Raw genomic sequence first — 19,939 nt, 5'->3', positions numbered from 1 at the left:
TCCAAACAGTGAATTACTGACCTGCAACAGCATCACCTTTTCAAAATATAAATTAAATCGCTAGACTACAACAGCTTCACCAGTGTGGTCTATACCATGAGGCACCAGCCTGTCTCTGGTTCACCTGTCTAATCTATTAACAAACAAAAAACGGTTTCCATCCGCATTGCTTGTCTGCACTCTACAACTAAGCACCAGACCTACCAGCATTACTTTTTACCATTAAATGAACCACCAGCCTTTATCAGTATCAACTATCCATACAATAAATCATCAGAATGCAAAAGGATCACATATCCAATGTATATATTGAACCATCAGTCAGATACAGCCATCAATCCAAACTATAAACTAAACCACCAAACTGTGAAAGCATTACCTGCCAAAACTATGAAATAATTAACCAAACAGCAAACTCAGCTGCATAGTCTATACAATGAAAATCTGACCAATAACATCATCTCCTGACTGTACTATCTCATAAAATGCCAGACTACAACAGAGACACCTATCTAGACAATGCAGTAAACAATCAGACTGCAATAGCACCAGGTACACTGTCCAAACAATGAACAAACAGCCTGTAACAACATTCCCTCTCAAATGTATAATGTAAATCACAAGACAATGACAGCAACATCTCTTACGACAATACAATGAACTGCCAGACTGAAACTTGACCAGCTTTGTCTATACATTCAACCACCGGCGTTTAACAGCATCACCCATCCAGACAATGAGATTAACCACAAGACCCCAACAGCATCACCGGTCCGAATGTGCATACTATACACTACCCGCTGCAATTGCATCATCTACTTGGTCTCTACAATATACCCTGAGTATACACAGCACTGCCTGCTAAGGCTGAACAGTAACCAGAAGACAAGAGCATCACCTACCCATCTAGACAATAAGCCACCAGCATGTGACGGTATCACCTGCCCAGAATATATATATATATTGAACTATTAGGCTGTAAAAGGACCATCTACTCAGACAATATAATAAATTGCCATACTGAAAAAGATATGTTCAACAGCTGTACATGTTTGGGAGGGGAAGGTGGGGGGTATACGGATACTTCGATATCCGGTTGTACCAAAAAATAGCTATATGTTAAAAATGCCAATAAAGTTTAGGGAGAAAAATAATAATAATACATTGCCATACTTAAAAAACATGTTGTGCGCGGTCTTATATAATAATGCACAGGCCTATGATGACACCGTATGCCAGCTATACAATGAACAATGAGACAGCAACAACAGTCATATTGGCTCACAAGACTGTTGCAGTCTAGAGCTCTGTTTGACAGAGGTGAAGGGTTAGGTTTATAGGGCTGAATTTGTGACAGAGTTAGTCTGGCGTAGTTCAATGGTGTTCAGTATAGGGGTGTTGGTTTGATAGATTTTGAAGAGCTTAAGGCTAACATTTTATAACAAAAACCAATAGCTCCCAAGCCCAACACTATGAATGTGACCATGATTTGTTTAGAAGACACTCATTTCAGAGGACAGGACATTTTTAAAAGCATTGGCACAGCCAATAGGATTTGCTTTTTGACCTATTGGCTTTGCCAACAGTTGTTAGCTACCCTAGACAGCATCCCCGATGCTGGGCAGTATGGATAAAGAAAAGCAAAAAAAAAAAACTTTTTACGTGGCCTCCTGTGTCATTTTGTAGGTGCGCGCACGATGCATGCGTGTGCCTACAACATGACATAGAAACCGACCAGAGTAGGATCAATAAGGAAAAACAAAACACGGAAAAGCAAAACGCGTGTGTGAGTAGTGGAAAAAATACAAGTGGGGAGAAGCAGCCAAGCCACAAAGCAACAGGGGGTTCTTAAGCAAAACAGGGAATGTGGGAGTCACGGGACCAACACGTAGAAGGTGGGGGACAACGAAGCAAGAAGGGGAAGGCAGGAGATGGGGAAGCAGCATGTGGGATGGCAGGGGGACACAGACACAACTTGGGAGAGGGCGGAGGGACACAGAAACGCACATGGGGGAGTGCATCAGGAAATGGGGTGGGGAGAAGCACACAAGGACTAGCAGCAGTATTTATGGGGGAGAGAAGTACATAAGAGAGACTCTCCCAAAGCACATGCACGCTCTGTGAGTGCTTACACAACAAAAAGTAGGGCCCAGACATTGAGCATAGACACCAGGCAAACACACACATAATAAGGTGACAATGCTCACTGGAACGGGACAAACACAAGTTTGACAGGTTGGAACACAAATAAGAAGCAAGCAACGACCGAGAGAGAAGGAAATCCAACCAATGGTGGGCAATGGGCAGGTTTTAAGGTGCTCTATGTTCATGGTAAGACTTAGGGCCTTATTACGACTTTGGTGGTACTACAGCGGACGGTCCAAAGCCATGGTTTTACCGCCTGCCAGATTAGGAGTTAAATCCTGGTGTGGTGGGTGGTGCCGCGACGGTCTAAGGTGGCGGTCGGTCAGGCTTAGTGAAGAGCCTGACATGTAGACTGCCGCTCTAGGAGCACCGACTGTACCTTCCTGCACGGCGCGGCATACATGCCACACTGTGCAGGAACTGGGGGTGCAAAACCAGGGGGGCACTACCTGTGTCCCCCCCCCGCATGCACCCCCAGGCCCAGGAGCCTGTGCTTGTCTGCCACACTTTTCATGGCGGTCTCACCGCCAGGAAAAAAGCGGTGGACAGGCAACTCCTAATATGCTTGGCGATGCCTCAGCGGCACTGTAAGCCTATTAGTTCTCCTAACCACTACATGACCGCCACAGGATCCTTGATCCCTCCTTAATCCCTGGCGGGTGCAGCGGTCCTTTGGCAGTCTGACCCCAGCAGTCGTAATACTGTAGGTGGGTCCGCAGTTCGGCAGTGGTCGGACCGCCACTGCAGGTTCATCGGTCCTATGGACCTCCAAACTCGTAATAAGGCCCTTAATGTGCTTCGCAACAGAAAGTGTGTGGCATCTGTTAAGCTCATCCTAAAAAAATTACTGTAAAAGAAATATGTTCGACTTTCAAAGACAAACAACTTCGTACTCAGTTTTGGTGCAATGTATTCAGTAAATCTCTAAGACATAGCTCATTTTAACTAAGCTTTCACCCTTTTTTCACTCCCTCTACTGATGAGCTCTTACTTCCACTGACTTCAACCCCATCCATACACGCTCTGTCACTCAATGTCAATCCCACTCATACTCAACAGGCTCTAAGACAACCACAAAGCGGCATCCACTCACACGTGACGTCTTATCTGCTCACACCAATATTACACTCTGAAGCTCCAGGTGCTTCCTACAACCCACACATCATCATAAGTCCGCCGTCATTTTTTTCTGCAGGGTGTCCTGCTATACATAGGCTGGGTCTGGTAGCTTAGTGGACTAATGCGTCCACTACAGGGGCATGTGTTTGACCTCATGGTCACAGGTTGAAATCCTGGTGGGCCCACTCAGTCTTTTATCCTTCTGAGGTCGATAAAATGAGTACCAATGATTTGGGTAACAATAAACATCCGTTATACAGTACCAAGATGCCCACGGGTGAACGTGTGCTTTACTAATACACGTTATGGTATTCATAGGTCTAGCCAACCTGCATCTGGAAAACAGCCCAATTGTGTGGCACACTAAGTTGGGAATTTTCACCAAAGAGTTCTGTGACTTCCCTGGACTCAAAAGACAAAGAAGAACCTTCATAGAACCATACTTGTGATAGGCACAGTCATGGCTACCTTTGTTGGTAGGGTCAGCTTTGTTACATTTATATGGTGATTTGTGCTGTCGACTCCACAGTTTCTCAGCATAATAGGTATGGATTAGCCCAGTGTTTCCCAAACTGTGAGCAGATCACCAGCAGATTTTTGGTGGGACATGAAAGTCCAAGCAATAAATAAAGAAGCCTTTAAATTCGGTATCTATCTTGTCACATTCGCTGCGCTTCAAAGAGAGAGGTTAAATGTCAGGCGCTGTCATCTGACGAATTACTGCTTATTTTTTTAAGAGTGACGGAAAAAAACATTTTAATAGGATCAAAACGAATCAATACTCTACTTGGTGGGGCACAAATTAAAAATATTCACTGAACCCCCAATTTCCACACAATAATATTTGCGTGCAATATAGTTTTTTAATGGAACTGATGTCTGTGCAAATTTAGTGGAAACGTTAAATGGAACATGTTCTGTCTGTAAATGACAATGCACTACCACACCATGCTTTAGTCACATTAAAAATTCACAAAGCTCGTATCGTATGTTATACTTCTGGTCTGCTGTTCCGCAGGTCATTTGGTTTTTGTATCATATAACTAGGTACTGTATGCTGTATACCATATATGTAATGCCTCTGTTGGGCTTCGCCAATTCTGTACCTTGTCAAATGAATAAAACTTTGTTGTAAAAAAAAAAAAAAAAAATCACCAAGCTCGTTGTATCCATTAAAGCTAGGAAGCGAAAGTTTGTCATTGTAAAAATTGGGTTGTGGTTCTAAAAAGTTTGGAAAGCACTGGATTAGCCACTGCAACAACCAAATATTGAGGTCTGCATATCACCTGTCAATATGGTTCCCCGTGAAATACTACTATCCCCTAAAACCAGGCATTATCATGATAGAAGCTAAATCTTAGTCCAGGCCTGAAACCCCTGCTACAACGCACCCATGAGCTAGGCCTTTTGGAGAGCTTGACAAACATCGTATAGCAGTCCTGATGCACAATAGAAAGAGAACAAACAGCAAGCTTCTAACGAGACAAGAAAGCCACACCACAAGCCAACAAAAAATAAACCAAAATAAAAAACACAAAAATGTAGGCTCCACTTCAGCAGCACCTGCCTATTATGTAATTTCATAGGGGCCAGCGCTCCTGAGTGTTCTACAACTACCTGAAGTTATGGTATGCACTGAGGAGAAGGGCAACCCAACCTAGAGAGAATTAAAAGGAGCAACTGCTGGCACCTACAAAGAGTGGCATTTCACCTCAAACACCGACTAACAGAAATCTGATTATCTGTGGCCCTGGAGGCGGTAACTCTAACTGGAGTGAGGTATAATGAAGGAGCAGAAGGCCCAGACCTTGAGGGTGCTCTAAAGGACACAAGGGGAAGTCTGGGATTGCCACGGTATGGTGTATGTTGCATCAGCGAAGAGACAGAGATACCCAAGTCAGCCATTACTGACTGGTAAATGTTGTGGTTCATGATGCTGGCGGTACATAGAGATGGAGCAGTTTAGAGGGTAAAGGGAAGGTGCGCCTGTTATATTGCGATTAAGAGATTTGAAGGCAGTGGGCAGGTCACAGGCACAAACACAAGTTGGCAGAGCGGTGTCATTTAGGAGGAGGGTACCGAAGGAGAGGGAGAGCTGAGGCAAGGATGCCAAGGGGGCGTCTAGTTTGTGAACGAAGACCACTGTAAAAGCAGATGGACAGCAAGAAAGGACAACTGTAATGGGTGTGAGTGTAAAGAAGCAGCTACAGCTGCACTTGGAGGGTCGGGAGAAGCCTGACAGGAAACAGGGATGGTAAAGGGGGTTTCGATGAGGTTGATTCTAAACCTACCACCTTTAATGGTGGAGTGGAAGCAATGGGTGAATGTAATTGTTAGCCTGAAGAAAAAGCGGGGAGGGTGGTTTGAAGATCCTCGTGGCATACTCTTGGATTGGCCTGACCATGTAGTGCATAAGGGAGGGTCTTAGTGGACCAATCACTGGCCTCAGGGAGGCGGGAGAGCTAGAGGGTGAGCAAGCGTGGGGTCTCTCTGGGAGTTTCTTCTGTCTCCAGGCACAAGGCTGTCTATGCCTTTGTGCAGTGAAATTAGGTCCATTTAAGTGATTCAGGTAAATGAGGTGATGTCTCAATTGCCCAAGTAGGGGTCCTTCAAGTGGCGAATTATTTGCCAACAAATCTCATGTGAAATGTATAATTTGCATTCTAAATGGGGATGATCTTTGCTCCTCCAGGGGATACACTTTTGAAGGGAGCGGGGGGATCTGAGCTTTTCTAGGCAGTCCTCTTATACTTCTCATCCCCAGGGCCAATAACAAATTATTCAAGTCTAGAGTCTGGCATGAATGGGAGCTATGGCTGAAGGCTCGGGCTGTGATGAGAGAAAGAAGTCGAGATTTCTGAGTCAGGGTGATGCTCGGAGGGCCTGAACTGTGAGGGTTCTTGGATGGTGGTGATGAACTGAGGTTTGGAGCTCACGTGGTCCGGGTTGGGCTCGGCGGGTGTGATGTGTGCTTTTCGAAGACAAGGTTCTGGGCATGAGGGCAGTGGCAGATTTGATTCCAAGGAACTGAGCTCTAAGGACTATAGTCGTGGGTGGTGATCAGTCTTCTATTCGGGGGTTGCTGTCAGTCAAGTGAGCTCTAGCCGACTGAACTCTGGGGGCTGTAGACGATGGGGCTATGCAAACACAACACGATGATGGACAGAGTCCTGAACTTTTTGACCACTCACCCCCAGTCAAGAGATCTGGGTTTAATCCGTAGCGCCATATGGCTGGGTCTAAACTGGGGTGCCATGGTGAGCAAAAGAAGGATGGATTTAACCCACATCTCTTGACTGGGGGTGAACGTGTAATTTATTCAGCATTCTGTCCATCACTTGTTTGCGATGGTGGGGCTATGCTCTGAGCTGGGAGCTATGCTGTTGTAGGCTGTGTTCCAAGGGTTCAGCACTTTCAGTCTTCTGCGGCGGGGGTTGTGCTATAGAGTTTATGCTCTGGCAAGTGGTTTCTCATTCATGGCCATGTGGCTATGTCTGTGCTCTGGGGGCTCAGTCTTATAGGATTCAGTGCTATGGTTGATGGGGCTGTGCTCTAGGGATGAACTCTGGTTTGATAATATGATCTGAGTGAGGACTAAGCTCTGGAGTCTGTTCTCTGGGGACAGCTTCAGGCGAGAAGCCTCAAGCAGCTGTAGGTAGTTTGTGGGGGCTAAACTCCGGGCGCTCTGGCTATGCTCGGGGGTGGGGTGAAATCTAGGGGCCAGTGCTGTGATGGGGAGCGCGGAAGGTTTTTTTCCTGCCAATAAGGGATTGTACTGAGTGGTGATGGCTTTTGTTGGTGTGTTATGGGGTGGGGGTGACTGCGAACTCTGGGGATCGGTACGCTCTGGAAGGGCCGTAAGCTCGGGAAGGCTGAGCTCCGAGATCTGCTCGATGCTTCTGGGGAGCTTGGGTTAGCGGGGGCTCTGAGCTGCGTTTTGAGCTATGTTAGGAAGGGATGCTGAGATCGCTTTGATTGGTTTCAGGTGGTTGTAGTCTGTAGTTACTAAAAAATACAGCTCGTGAAGGGCTCTGACGAATAGGGAGGGGCGTTTTACGCTGGATGGTGATGCGATTGAGGGGAGCCGTACTGTGGGCAAGGGATGAATGGGCGAGTCTGGGTTCTGGCAAGGGGGTATTGGTTGGTAGAGAGGGGTGTGTCCCAAATAATTCCTCTGCGCCTCCCCTACCTGTTCCGGGCTCTTCACGGCACGTTCAGTTCAGCACCCAAATCCAGGGGAGAGCAGCCACCAGAATCCGGTGCCTCTTGCAGGGGTCCGACCAGCTGCCAGACACGCCCCCTGTCACTTACCGGCTGCAGGCCACGCCCCTCTGCACTCAAAAGGAAGGCCACGCACGCCCAATACCTCCTCCAGCTGACTCATCGCAAGCCAGGTCCGCCCTCCTGTAACAGCAAAACAGGACCCTCAGCATCACTGACCACGCGCAAGGACCCAGTCCACGCCCACGCCCCACTCAGCCCCCGCAGGCCACGCCCCTCTGTCACTCAACCGCAGCAGAACACGCCTTGACCCAGCCCCGTCGCTCATCACCAGCAGGTGGTGTCCCCGGTCCCCGACTGCCAGTCACAAATGGCAGCACTGGAAATTAATATCTGGCACGAAAAACACACAAATGCTCCCCACACTCCGGGGAAGCCATATCTGGCAGGCACTGGTGACAGGCGGACCTGAACGAGATGATACGTAAACAACGCAACATGGATCTTGGATCTTGGAAATATGAGACGCGTGTCCACCTTAATAATTATGAATGAACGAGAAGGTTCAACTTCAAAGAGTTCGCAATGAAACTCACATCCTTTCAAAATCGTTTTGTGACAGCACACAATCAGAATATTCAATTTTAAACAATCATGTATTCAGTCATCAGTTTAAAAATTCCCAGCAAATGTATTTTCAGGGGGCTAATTCTGCTAGATTAAAATTATGATACTGCAGGGAAAAAAGCTGCTGGATACCTCCCGCAGTGTGGGACAAAATAAGGCACCCACATGCCCAAATCTATGCAAAGGATCAGCACTGCCTGCGACCAAAAAGCTTTACAAAAAAAAACACACTCATTGCAACAAGGCCTGCCGCCAGAAACATATTTTTAGAGGGACATTGCCCTCAGCTATGACCAAGCATTAAAGCTGTGCTCTATAGGTGCATTATTTCCCAAATACTAGTTTCAGCACTAAATATCGACCCCCTGAATATAGTAGTACAAGAAAATCGACGACAGCATAGTGATAGGTAAATACATATAGGGAAGTATATATTTACTATTCCTAACCCTGCCTACCTTGAAGATATATGTATTGCGTAGGTACATATATGTGGAGGTAGGTATAGAAAAAACTTTATTACATGTCGGCATTTTAGATTTGTTGTGCTATCCTCGATATTCTGTGCCTTCAATTATCAGGTGCACACTGTCTGATTCTGTGTGAAGGAATATATGGCTTTTTTGTAAGTTACATATTGAAGCACACTCAATCAACCTTTCCCAATCCAACATTAAAGGCGATCAATTAGATAGGATTTAAAGTGGAAGGGTGTAAAGTTGTAAAATAGGCTGACTTGCAACTTTGTATATTTTCTAAATTGTTCAAGCTTTGTGCAATGCAAAGCATTTCAAGTTGTTTTTTTTTAAATAAGCTGGCCTCAGCTCAGAGCCCTCCCTCCCACTCTCTTGTGGTAGATGTCCAGCCTCCACACTCAAAATTGTTTTGCAGTCCTACCAGGGATAATCTACCTCAGGAAATCATCACACCTAGAAGGCCCAAAAAGATAAACCTTACCTCACGTAAATCTAGGAAATTTCAACCGATTCTTAAGGTGTGGGATTTCCTAATTCTAACCAAATTCTGTGGTGAAGTTTTAATTTAACTTGCCATTAATTTAAACTAACTTTACAGAGAGCTTAAAACATATCCATCCAGAACATTTTAGGAATCCAGTCGCAAACACTGGGGGTTTTCAAACATTTTAGGGCTACAATAATGGTGAAAACTAAATAGCATTTCAATGTCATTTTACAGGTGATGTTGGAAAGGTCCCACAATGAATTTCACTATAATGTTGTGCCAAAATATGGATAGTTCAATTATATTTGTTCCAAAGCAGTAGTCAAAACTGTATGGACTCGAAGCAGTCTCTCACATTGGCATATACCCCTCATAGTTACAGGCAAGTCGTGCAAACGGTGTTGCACAAAAGGAGACCTTTGTTAGATGTCCACCAGAAAGACAGGTAGACATGGTAAAGGATAGGTGATTGTGTGAGTCTTAGATGGATCCATGTGAGGCCTGTGGCCTGGCTGAGGACAGTAGTTTAATCTCCAATTGGAGGAGACATAGATTATGGACATTCTCTACTCTTTCACGTGCTGTAGACTTCTTGTATATAATCCTCAAGTATGTGGCTAACATTGCGTGGACGAGCATGCACTTTTTTGAGTAGTGAATGTAGAAAGCTTAGAAACCTGCCATTTCTACTAGAAATGGAAGATATTTACTGCAAAAGTATTGTTCGGCATTACTATAAGTGGAGATAAAAATTGAACTTCATGTTATGAAACAGTTAAGAGACTGACATAAGACATTAAGAGACATAGAAAGACAAATCACCTCCATAAGGGGAACCCAGGCTTCTGAGCAAGTGGGTTGTCCTTTCCAGTAACTATAGCTTCCAGCAACTATAGCAGCAAATATAGACATGTCTGATATGCATTAAATGAGAAAGTGGCATCACTTCTCACCAAGAGCATATGGCAGCAAATAAGAAGGGGTGCCATTGTTAATCAATTTGCAAAAAGAAATGTGGATTAAGTAAGAATGGTCGACCTTATTAGGATTTCAAAGACCAACAGGCAAGGTGATTTTTGGGAGCTTACACTAAGATCCCTTCTAGAAAATATATTTCAGAAGTGTGCTTTAAAATCACATTGGACCAGGTGAATTGGCCAAAACATGATAACCTATAAATTCCACTTACAATCTCCAATCATCATTTCTCTATGTGTACATCACTCTCATTTTGCTCCTTAAGGCTCTCTCTTACCTTCTCTATTCTGTTCCAGTCTCTTTCCCTCTACCTTGCTCAACCTTGTCGTCACTATCATGTTCTGTTTGCTGCTGCATCGGTCTTTCTTTTCCCATCTCTCATTCTCTCTTGTTTTGTCTATTTACTCTCCTTTCTTTCTCTCAATCATCTCTCCTTTTCTAGAACACTGTCTATTTTTTTCTATCTTCTTTGTATTTCTCAATATATGTTATTCTCTCTCTAGAGCTCCTCTCCCTGGACCATGTATGTCAACTGAAATTTTCTCTTCGCTCTGCATGGCCATTGGCAGCACCTGCCACCTTTCTTTGACAACTGTGCTTTTCAATGTGGCCCAGTCCCAGAAGCCTATCATACGTGGGGCCTCCTGGAACTGGAGAAGTCCCCTACTATCATAGAACAAAGAAGTTAGTGCAATGTGGCCATAATATCCCAGCAGCTTGTTGTCAATTCTTGTTAGAGAGGACATCAGGCTGCATGGATTTGGAGAGTTTTAACTGCTTTAGGTCAGACGACGACCCGTTGATGTCCACCACACTGCTTCACAGTGAGGTGAACTTCAATGGGTTATCGACAATATTGGATAAGAAAATGTTCATGCTAAAAGCACCAGAAACATTTTCTTTTCCAAAATAAAATTTTGCTATGACCATAAATTAGATAAAGGTAAAGCAGATTCATACTACAGAGATCTTAAACTACAATATGCAAAGTTCACAAAATGTTAGTCAATGTTCTGCGGAGACGTTTAGATAAGTCATTATAATACAAATGCTTTCAGCCTCAAATGCCCTCATTATGGTTTCCACAATATTTATGTCAAAGAGATGAATCCTCAAGATGTTGAAACTGGCAGGGTTATCTAGGTATAAAACACATTTTGAAAGATAGTCTGTAATAGCAGCCCTTTGTGACATGGCAGGCTGTATTGGGTCATTTCAGATTCACACTACCGTTATTTAGAGGTTTAGCCACATTTGCCAGCAGGCACATTAACCTAAAAAAACTATCTGGCTCCTGCAAACAAAGTAACAATCGCTAGAGCAGATACATTATCTCGTCAGGCTATATTTCACCACAGGCCAGTGTGGGCTAATGCAATGTCAGTCAAATATAAGTCGTACCTGACTTGTGATAACTCTGCCCCAGTACAATAGGCTAATCGACGCAACATGCCAAATTGGAATCAGGAGTTTCCTGATAGGACATTGCTTCTGAATGACTGGTTGGTTTAGGTAGTGACAACCACTTATGTCTCAGGAATAGGAAATATCATGAAAGTTATTGGCTTAAGAACAACTTGACTAAATTTCCTGTACAGTTGTGCAATCTCTTCACGCAGCAAATTCTTGTTTGACATACCATATATGAAGGGTAAGAAGGGAGTTCAGCTAATGCCCATTGTATTCTTGGCCTCTCAGCTGTGACAGTGAACTAGTATTGGTACTACCTTTCATTTTAAAAAAGAAACCATTTTATTGGATTTTCCACTCTACAGAATCATTATGCATCATTGTCACATTAGAAATACATGTGTTATGTTGAATCACATCCCAAGAAATTTTGAATCATGGTTACAGGCGAGCAAGAATAGAGGTTGGTGATAAGATGGGATCTGGAGCGTGTGAAAATGAAACTTGCTTTTCCCCTGGGGGAGTGGACCTCCCTGTGATGTGTCTGAAAGGTGGAAAATTGGGAACAGTTGATTGCTTTCTAACTTGGGGTCGAACTAGGGGTGGGAGTGGAGGCGGGCAGGCATGTACCTATTCTTTTTGGCAATGATGCAGGGCGTGCGTGCCCCGTCATGGTGCGGGATGAATCTGTTCTAGTAGGGACTGACAGGGGCATGACTGTATGCGTGACATGGGAAGGACTCCGAAGGGGTGGAAGCCAACTTGGGACCTCGGCTGTGGGCCCCGGGTTGGGCACCTCAATTGAGGTTGGCAATGCCGTGGGTGGTTGGGCTTCCTCCATCTGTTGCCGGAAGCGCTGAAGGAGTGTGGCCCATTCTGTGGAGATGCAATGACGGCGCAATCCTTGCACCTCCTTGTACCTGATCATTTTCTCCTCTGCTGTACCACATTTGTTGACAGCTCCTGTCCAGCCTGCTAGCAGGGGCCCCATGGTAGCACGCCAGTGCATTGTGACTCCTCATTTCGCCAGCAGGAGGGCTAGCGATGCAAACCGTGGCTGGACTTTACACTGTTTCTGTCGTCGGAACACTCCTAGTGCACAGGTTTCCCATGTGGCAATGTCGGTGAGCCCCATGATCTCCTGTAGTGTACTGTGAACTGTGTCCCAGTAGGATTGTAAGGTGGGGCAGTTCAGGAACATATGCTGGAATGTTGCGCTGGGGGGCTGGCAGAAGAACTGCGTCTCTGTGTAGAAGCATTTGAGTCGTGCAGGCATTAGGTATGCGCGGTGTAGGATGTAGAATTGTACATTTTTAAACCATGAGTTCCGGGATATTTTCTGGGGTACTCTAGGGCGCATTCCCACTCCTTGTCATGTAGTGGACATTCAAATTCATCCACCCATTTTTGTATTAGTTGGGTGAGTGTTATGACAGTGAGTTCTCGAATGGTCTTATACAGCCAGGTGATTAAGTGTCACCCAGGGCCCATGTTTAAGATTGTGTGAAGTACCAGGTGTGTCGTGGGTTCCCCTTCGGATAGGTCCCATAGTTGCTGGCAGTCCGAGACAATTTGTCTGTGAAGGACGAATTGCCCATGTGGGAGTCCACTTTCCCTCACTAAACGATTAAAAGTGAGGAGTCGGCCATCCGCGGACTGAGACTCCATCTTGAGGTATGAGTGGTCTATGCATGTCTGCATGGCTTGAACTGTTTAGTGACCACTACCATGGGGCATGCCGGTTAATGGTAGCAAGGAGGTGTATAGCTGAGTTCCACAGGATAGGCAGTGGACCCGCAGCATGCAGGACCTGTCTACTGCTACCTGAAGTGGATGCGTCAAGACAGGTCGGGTGCCGGGCAGGAGTAGGTAGCGTAGTGCCGGTAAAGACATGGGTCCTGTCTCCAAGCTGGTCTCTTCAAGATAGCGCCCCGCCATCCAGCGTGACAGCTACTGGAGCTGTGCCACCAGGAAATATGCTTCAAAGGATGGGGCCTCTAGTCCTCCCCAATCTATTGGCAGTTGCATCTTGGTCAGGGCAACTCTTCGATGACCATTGCCCCATATGAGGGAATTAAGCAGGGAGTCGATTTCCCGAAAGAAGGAGCTTGGGGGGATAACCAGCAAATTTGAGAAGTGGTAAAGGAGACAGGGTACTATGACCATTTTCGCCAGGGCTATTCTTCCGACTGGGGCCAGAGGTAGAGAACTCCAAAAGCCTACTTGGGCTCATATGCCTGCCAGCGCCTTGCGGAGGTTGCACTCATAGAGATCATTAGGAGAATGATAAAGTTTAACTCCTAAGTAACGAGGGGCTCGCTTGTTCCAGGTGAACCTGGCGTTGCCGACACATATCTCTCGTGGGGGGAGGTTGGGACTTAGTGATATAGGGGTTATAGTGGACCTTGCCCAGTTGACCTTGGACCCGGCCGCGAAGTCTTCGAGCGTGGTCCAGAGGGGTGTAAGGTTCATCGTTATGTCCCATACGTATAACAAGTCATCGGCGTTGGTACTACCTTTCATATTGTCCCCTCTATTATTCAACACCTACCTAACCCACTTTCCAAACCACATTAAATCTTTCAACCTCAGCGGTTACAATCATGTATATGACACCCATATTTGTTTTTTGAATACAGATTTTATTTGTCAAATGACACATATATAGCAGGGCTCTGTACCCCAAAGGCATCTGCACAATCAAAGCATCTTATACTGACTTTGGCATTTTCATCTTAAAACACAGGAAAATGAATAGCAATACAAATAAAATCCAACTCCCCCCCTGCCCCCAACCCCTCCCCCCCGATCGCACTGAACACCCACGTTTAGACGGAACCATTTTGATAGTGCGGTGGGTCTACCCACCGGGACTGCCAACCACACAGTACCCCCTAGATCCCCCCAATGGAAGAAGAATCACGGTAGATGGGGGTCCCTTGCCACTGTGACCGGCTCTAACAGCAGTCCCCGATGGTCCGCCCACCTGTTCCATATTTTAAAGTGTTTATGTGGGCACCCCCTGGCAATGAAGATGGGTTTCTCCAGGCCCATATAGAAGGCTAATCCAATCAACCACGCAGCTACTGAGGGGGCCCTCAGTGCCTTCCACGCCCTTGCTATGTCCCTTTTCGCCAAAGTAAGGCCCAACTGCAATAAGTGCCGTTTGTAGATGTTGCCTCCTATCCCCTCCATGACATGTAACAGGACAAGTTTCGGTGAGCAGGGGAGATCCCAACCCAGTACTTCTGATAGACATGTGTGAACCCCCCTCCAGAAGCGATCTAAGGAGAGACAATGCCAAACCGTATGTACTAGTGTACCCTCCTCCCGATTACATGGAAGGCATACAGGGGAGGCAATCAGCCCTGCTCTCCACAAGCGTTCCCGTGTTTAGTAAGCCCTATGTAAATACTTAAACTGGACGAGGCGCAACTGCACCGCTATGGCCGCCCCCCGCGGAGCAGCCAGGGCCTCCGACCAGTCCTCTTCATCTAAGGGACCCACATCGCCTTCCCAAATCCCCCGGAGTTTCTGTAGCGTGGAGGAGCAGTGGGTAACTAGGGATTGATAGATCTTAGAGATCTTGTGATCCTGAAGATCTTCCATAAAAACTTTCGGCTCTAGGGGGCTGAACTCTGCCAAGGACTCCAAGCCCTCTAAGCTGGGGGATAGAGCATGCCGAAATTGAACGTACTGATAGAATTGGGATGTCGGCATGTGAAATTCTTTCTGAAGGTCCTGGAAGGATTTCAGAGCCAGTCCCCTCATGACGTCTCCCAAGACCGAGATACCTACATGATCCCACCCCCGGAATCCCTGCAAGGCCCCCAGTTGCGGCAAGCACCCATTATTCCAGAGGGGGGTCTCCTGTGTCAGTGTGTTCCACCACCCCATCCTCCGCAGCGCCTGCCTCCAGACCTGAAACACAACCTTTGTTGCCGACTGCAACGAGCCCCGCAGCAGTGCCGAGTACAATATCGTATGCAGCGAGTGATCTCCCATAAGCCGCCGCTCGATCGTGTATGCCGAATACTCCCTATTGCCATACCACCATTCATTTAATACAAGCAGGTGTGAGGCCTGATAATATGAATGAATGTCAGAGGACGCTAGCCCCCCGCAATAGGTAGATAAAAAGCATGTCCGCAGGGCCACGTGCACCTTGCCCCCCTCCCACAAGAATTGCCCGAGAGCTGCATTTACTTGTCGGAACCATCGAGGTGAAATCTGATAGGGGTGGTTCTGCACTTGGTATAGGAGACGGGGAAGCGCCACTATTTTAAATATGGCCGATGTACCATATATGGACAGGGGCATGCGGGACCAGGTCTTAAGATCATCGCGCACTGGCTCCCACACCGGAACCAGGTTTCGCTCCCAGGAGACAGCGGGCGAGTCCAATATGACTACACCAAGATATTTCAGTCCCCCCGTCGCCAATTGGACTGACGATACCCACAAGCCCATTCCCGCCCGATCTCCAAGAATCCACAATGTCGATTTGCGGGGGTTCATACACAGTCGAGATGTCTCCCCAAAAATTGGCATAATGCGCAGTTGTCGGGCCACATTCTGTCCACATTCGTGAGGAAGAATAAAACATCCGCGTATAATGCTATCCTGTACGATAGTCCCTGTGCCCATTCAAAGCCCTGCACCTGTGCATCTATTCGCACCCACGCAGCCAGAGGCTCCATTGCGAGGACAAATAAGTAAGGGGACAGGGGGCAGGCCTGTCTCGTGCCCCGTCCGATGGAAAACGTGGAGGAGGCTGCGCCGGACCCCGCACCGATGCTGTTAGGTCGGTGTAAAGGAGGGTCAAGTAGGATAAGGATCTCGGTCTGAAGTTTAGCCTATGTAATAATGCAAAGAGGTACACCCAGCTAAGGGAGTCAAATGCCCTATCCATATCTGCTAGTAATAGCACCGCCGGTTCTCCCAGCTGCAGGACGGCCGCGACCGCTACATGCGCCCGCCTGATGTTATGCCTGGTCGCCCTCTGAGGCATAAATCCAGCCTGGTCAGGATAGACCAGAGTAGTGATATGGGGTAATAGGCGATTAGCCAGAGCTTTGGCCAGAATTTTGGCCTCTATGTTCAGAAGAGAGATGGGACAATATGATGCATGTTTATCCGGGGGCCTGCCTGGTTTGTGAAAGACACCCACCTTAAGATCTCCCAATGCAGCGCCCAACTCCTCACCCGTCAGTGGAAGCTCCAGCTCTTCCCTCACCTCGTCCAACAGAGCCCTGGGCGGGAGGTCATCTAGGAAGCGATCTATCGCAGCGGCCGGCAAGCAAGCTCTAGGGGCGTATAGGTTTGCATAATATGTGGCAAAGCTCTCAGTCAGGGCCAGCGAGTTTGTGAGCGGCTCGCCTGCCGAGCCCAATATGCCAGGAAGGGGCTGGGAATGAAACATTCCCTGGCAGAGCCGGTGGAGCATCTTTCTGGATTTATCCCCCCACTGATATACCCTGCTATGCGTCGCCAACCAGGCTTGGCGGGTCTCCTCCATCAGTAGCGCGGCATAATTCTGTTGAGCCATCAGCAATTGCCGTCGGCCTAAGCCACCTCCGGCCTCCCGACCCCAGCGTTCAAGATCTTCAATGCCCGCCTCCGCCTGCAGTAGCGCTTCCCTACGCACTCTGTGAGCTGCCGCACACCAGGAAATGTCCACCCCCCTCAGTGTAGGTTTCATCGCCTCCCACAATGACTCGGCCCTGGAGACTGACCCCACATTGACTGTCAAGTATTGAGCTATGGCGCAGCTCATGTGTTCTCTATAGTCATTATTTTGTAGGTGCCACACCGAGAGGCGCCACCGAAACGGCTGCTTCATTCGCCCTATCTGTAAGATAAGGGCCACCGAGGAGTGATCTGACAGGCCCCACGGAAGAATCTGCACCGCCACCACCCTACTCACCGCTACTCGGGAAATTATGGAATAGGAGTCGTGAACCGCAGAGAGGTACGTGAACTCCCGGTCATCCCTGTGTAAGCGGCGCCATGCATCTACCCTGTCAAGCCCCGTCACCAGGGAGTGTAGCCTCGTAGTGCAACTTCCCTCTGGACACCCCTTTTCCCTCCAACGATCCTTGGCCATATCCATCACATCATTCCAGTCCCCACCAACCACAGACAGACTAATTGGCATGTCTGCCCAAAGAGTCATGAGGCGCTCCACTAGGTTCCACTGTAGTGGAGGGGGAGCATGCACACTACCCGGCAACCAGGGAATCCTCCCCAACCTTACCCTGCAGGAATAGATATTGCCCCTGAGTGTCTGTCCACTGCTTGACATGTGTATAGGGGACTCTGCGGTGAATCAAGATTGCTACCCCCCCGCGATCCTCTCACAAAGCCGGAGTGAAACACATGTTGATACCCATATCGTTGAAAACAGAGGGCCTTCGATCCCATGAGATGTGTTTCCTGCAGCATAAGGACATCTGCACCGGCCCGTTTGGCCTGCTGGAGTATAGCCCCGTGTTTGATCTTATCGAGGGCTCTTCTCACATTGCAACTACTGATGCGAAGAGTGCCCGGGGACATCCGTTCCCTAGTGGATATGTCGGCCATCTGGGGTTGTGTCTGCGGATGCGAGGATAAGGAATACTATCTGGCCTACGTGCAAATGCCTACTGTCCGTGAGAGAAAGTGCGATCAGAAAACAGAAATAACACCCACCCAACAAACCCCCGACCCTATACCTCAAAAACGATAAAGCATTTGTCACGGCGGGAGTGGCCTGCAACCCCCAATGGGAGAACACGGCCCACCCCAACCAATAGATCCCCAACTTACAGCCCATTTGTCATAGGCACACTCACCGCTAGCAAAATCCCAACAGAGAGCCCGGCCCATAAACAAGCCCCTCCGATCAGAACAATGTAGTCCACCTCGCCACCGCCTCTCGCGGGCTCACCGGTCAGGCTGCCGATGTCTGTCGTCCAGAGGCCAAGCCAGCCCGGGACGATGCGCCACAGGATCAGGATAGGCGCCTGGATCTTGATTTTCTGGTGCCCTACTGCTTCAGTTGGGGCCCCTTTCGGGCCGCCTCGTTCGATGAGGAATCAGACTCCCTTCCGGGCGGCGTGTGAGCAAGCACCCGCACCGTCTCATCAGTCCATTGAACACCTCTTCCAGTGAATCAAAGAAATGGGTGCGGGAGCGGTAAACTACTTGCAGGAGGGCAGGATATAATAGAGCATACGGAAGCTTAATGTCTCTCAGACGGGCCTTGACCACTAGGAACAATTGCCGCTGTTGCTAGACCAGCCGCGTGTAATCCGGGAAAATTAGGATGCGAGCTCACATTCAAATATGCTTTTAGGGGAGATTAATTGAAATCAACTAGCTATCTGGAGGGAGGGAGGGGGTGTCTGGGAGCCGACAAAGAATTGTGATCTCGAGGGATACTTGTGCTCTGAAAGCACCAAGAAGCTTTAGTCGGCAGAATTTGAATGTGAAGCGCGCTGTGGGCGCATTGTGTAAACAAACATAATTAAAGAGTGGTGCACGCACTGTAATGATTGCAGCTGGCATTGTGCCCGCCGATGAAAGTGAAAGCCACAGTAACCTGATCCACATGAGGAATGCAGCGCGCCGCAGCTCGCTCCCGAGCACCCCTGGCCAGGGAACAAAGAAGGCGGGACAATCACCCGCCTTGAACCAACTGCGTGCTGTCTTTTTAAGAAAGATGCATGCACAGGCCAATTGCGGGTTAGTAAAAAAAAAAAACATACCCACGAGCGTGTGTTCAGAGTTCTAAATCCCTTACTAAATGCCTCACAGAGCAGCGCATGCGTGCTGGCTCAAGCGAGACCTAAAAAGTGCTCTTTCATTTATTTACCTTTTATTCAATCATATTGGGATAGTCCAAAAGTAGCCCACATTTGGGAAAGAATATCTCCAATCCTGTCAGAAGCCTCAGACAGGCTGGCATTAGCCAATCAGAATCAGAGCTGCATCAGTGATTTAAATAGGTTATGGGCCTGCGCATCATTGGTGCACTGATGCCTGGATATAGCGCAGCGATTCCACAATACCTTTGCCGCCATCTTAGCGATGACGAGGCAGGTGACGTGGCATGCATGCACATTCCAGTAAAGAGACAGTTAATTTGATTCTACACTGAAAACAGTTGCCTGTGCGGGTGGATATGAAAATGATATTTCCACTGAGTATCAAGCAGCCTTCGCGACGGTGCTGCCTGGCATGTCTTTTATCCACTAATTAAACCCACGAGTGCCGTGCCAGATGGAGGAGCCGCCTGCACTGGAAGGCTGCATAGTGCTTCCCTTAAGGCAGCCCAGGGACTGGCGGCAGGGGGTCTGCCGGGGGACGGCGAGGCTGCCCCTGCAATGAGTAGGCACGGTCAGACCACCCATTGGTGCCAAAGACACGACCACTGAGGGTGCCACTCTTAGAGACCATGGCAGAGCCACTCAGGAGAGTGCTCTCACAGAGGAGA

The 19,939-nt window shown here is 47.8% G+C and overlaps 1 pseudogene across 2 annotated transcripts in view; it reads right to left on the bottom strand.

The window, feature by feature from the left end:
• LOC146856504 (leucine-rich repeat-containing protein 3 pseudogene) overlaps window positions 1–19,939 on the bottom strand; it is a 304,837-nt pseudogene that overhangs the window by 220,748 nt on the left and 64,150 nt on the right. The window contains exon 1 of one of the 2 annotated variants that reach the window (XR_014981503.1): window positions 7,454–7,602. The exons of the other annotated variant lie outside the window; for it this stretch is intronic. The product of XR_014981503.1 is annotated as a leucine-rich repeat-containing protein 3 pseudogene, transcript variant X2 (transcript). Of the gene's footprint in view, window positions 1–7,453; window positions 7,603–19,939 lie in introns of those variants that run through there. 2 annotated transcript variants of the gene reach the window in all.

Source organism: Triturus cristatus, chromosome 4_1, assembly GCF_964204655.1.
Source record: "Triturus cristatus chromosome 4_1, aTriCri1.1, whole genome shotgun sequence".
NCBI classification, from domain to species: Eukaryota; Metazoa; Chordata; class Amphibia; order Caudata; family Salamandridae; genus Triturus; species Triturus cristatus.
This window is presented reverse-complemented; position numbering and strand designations above follow the sequence as displayed.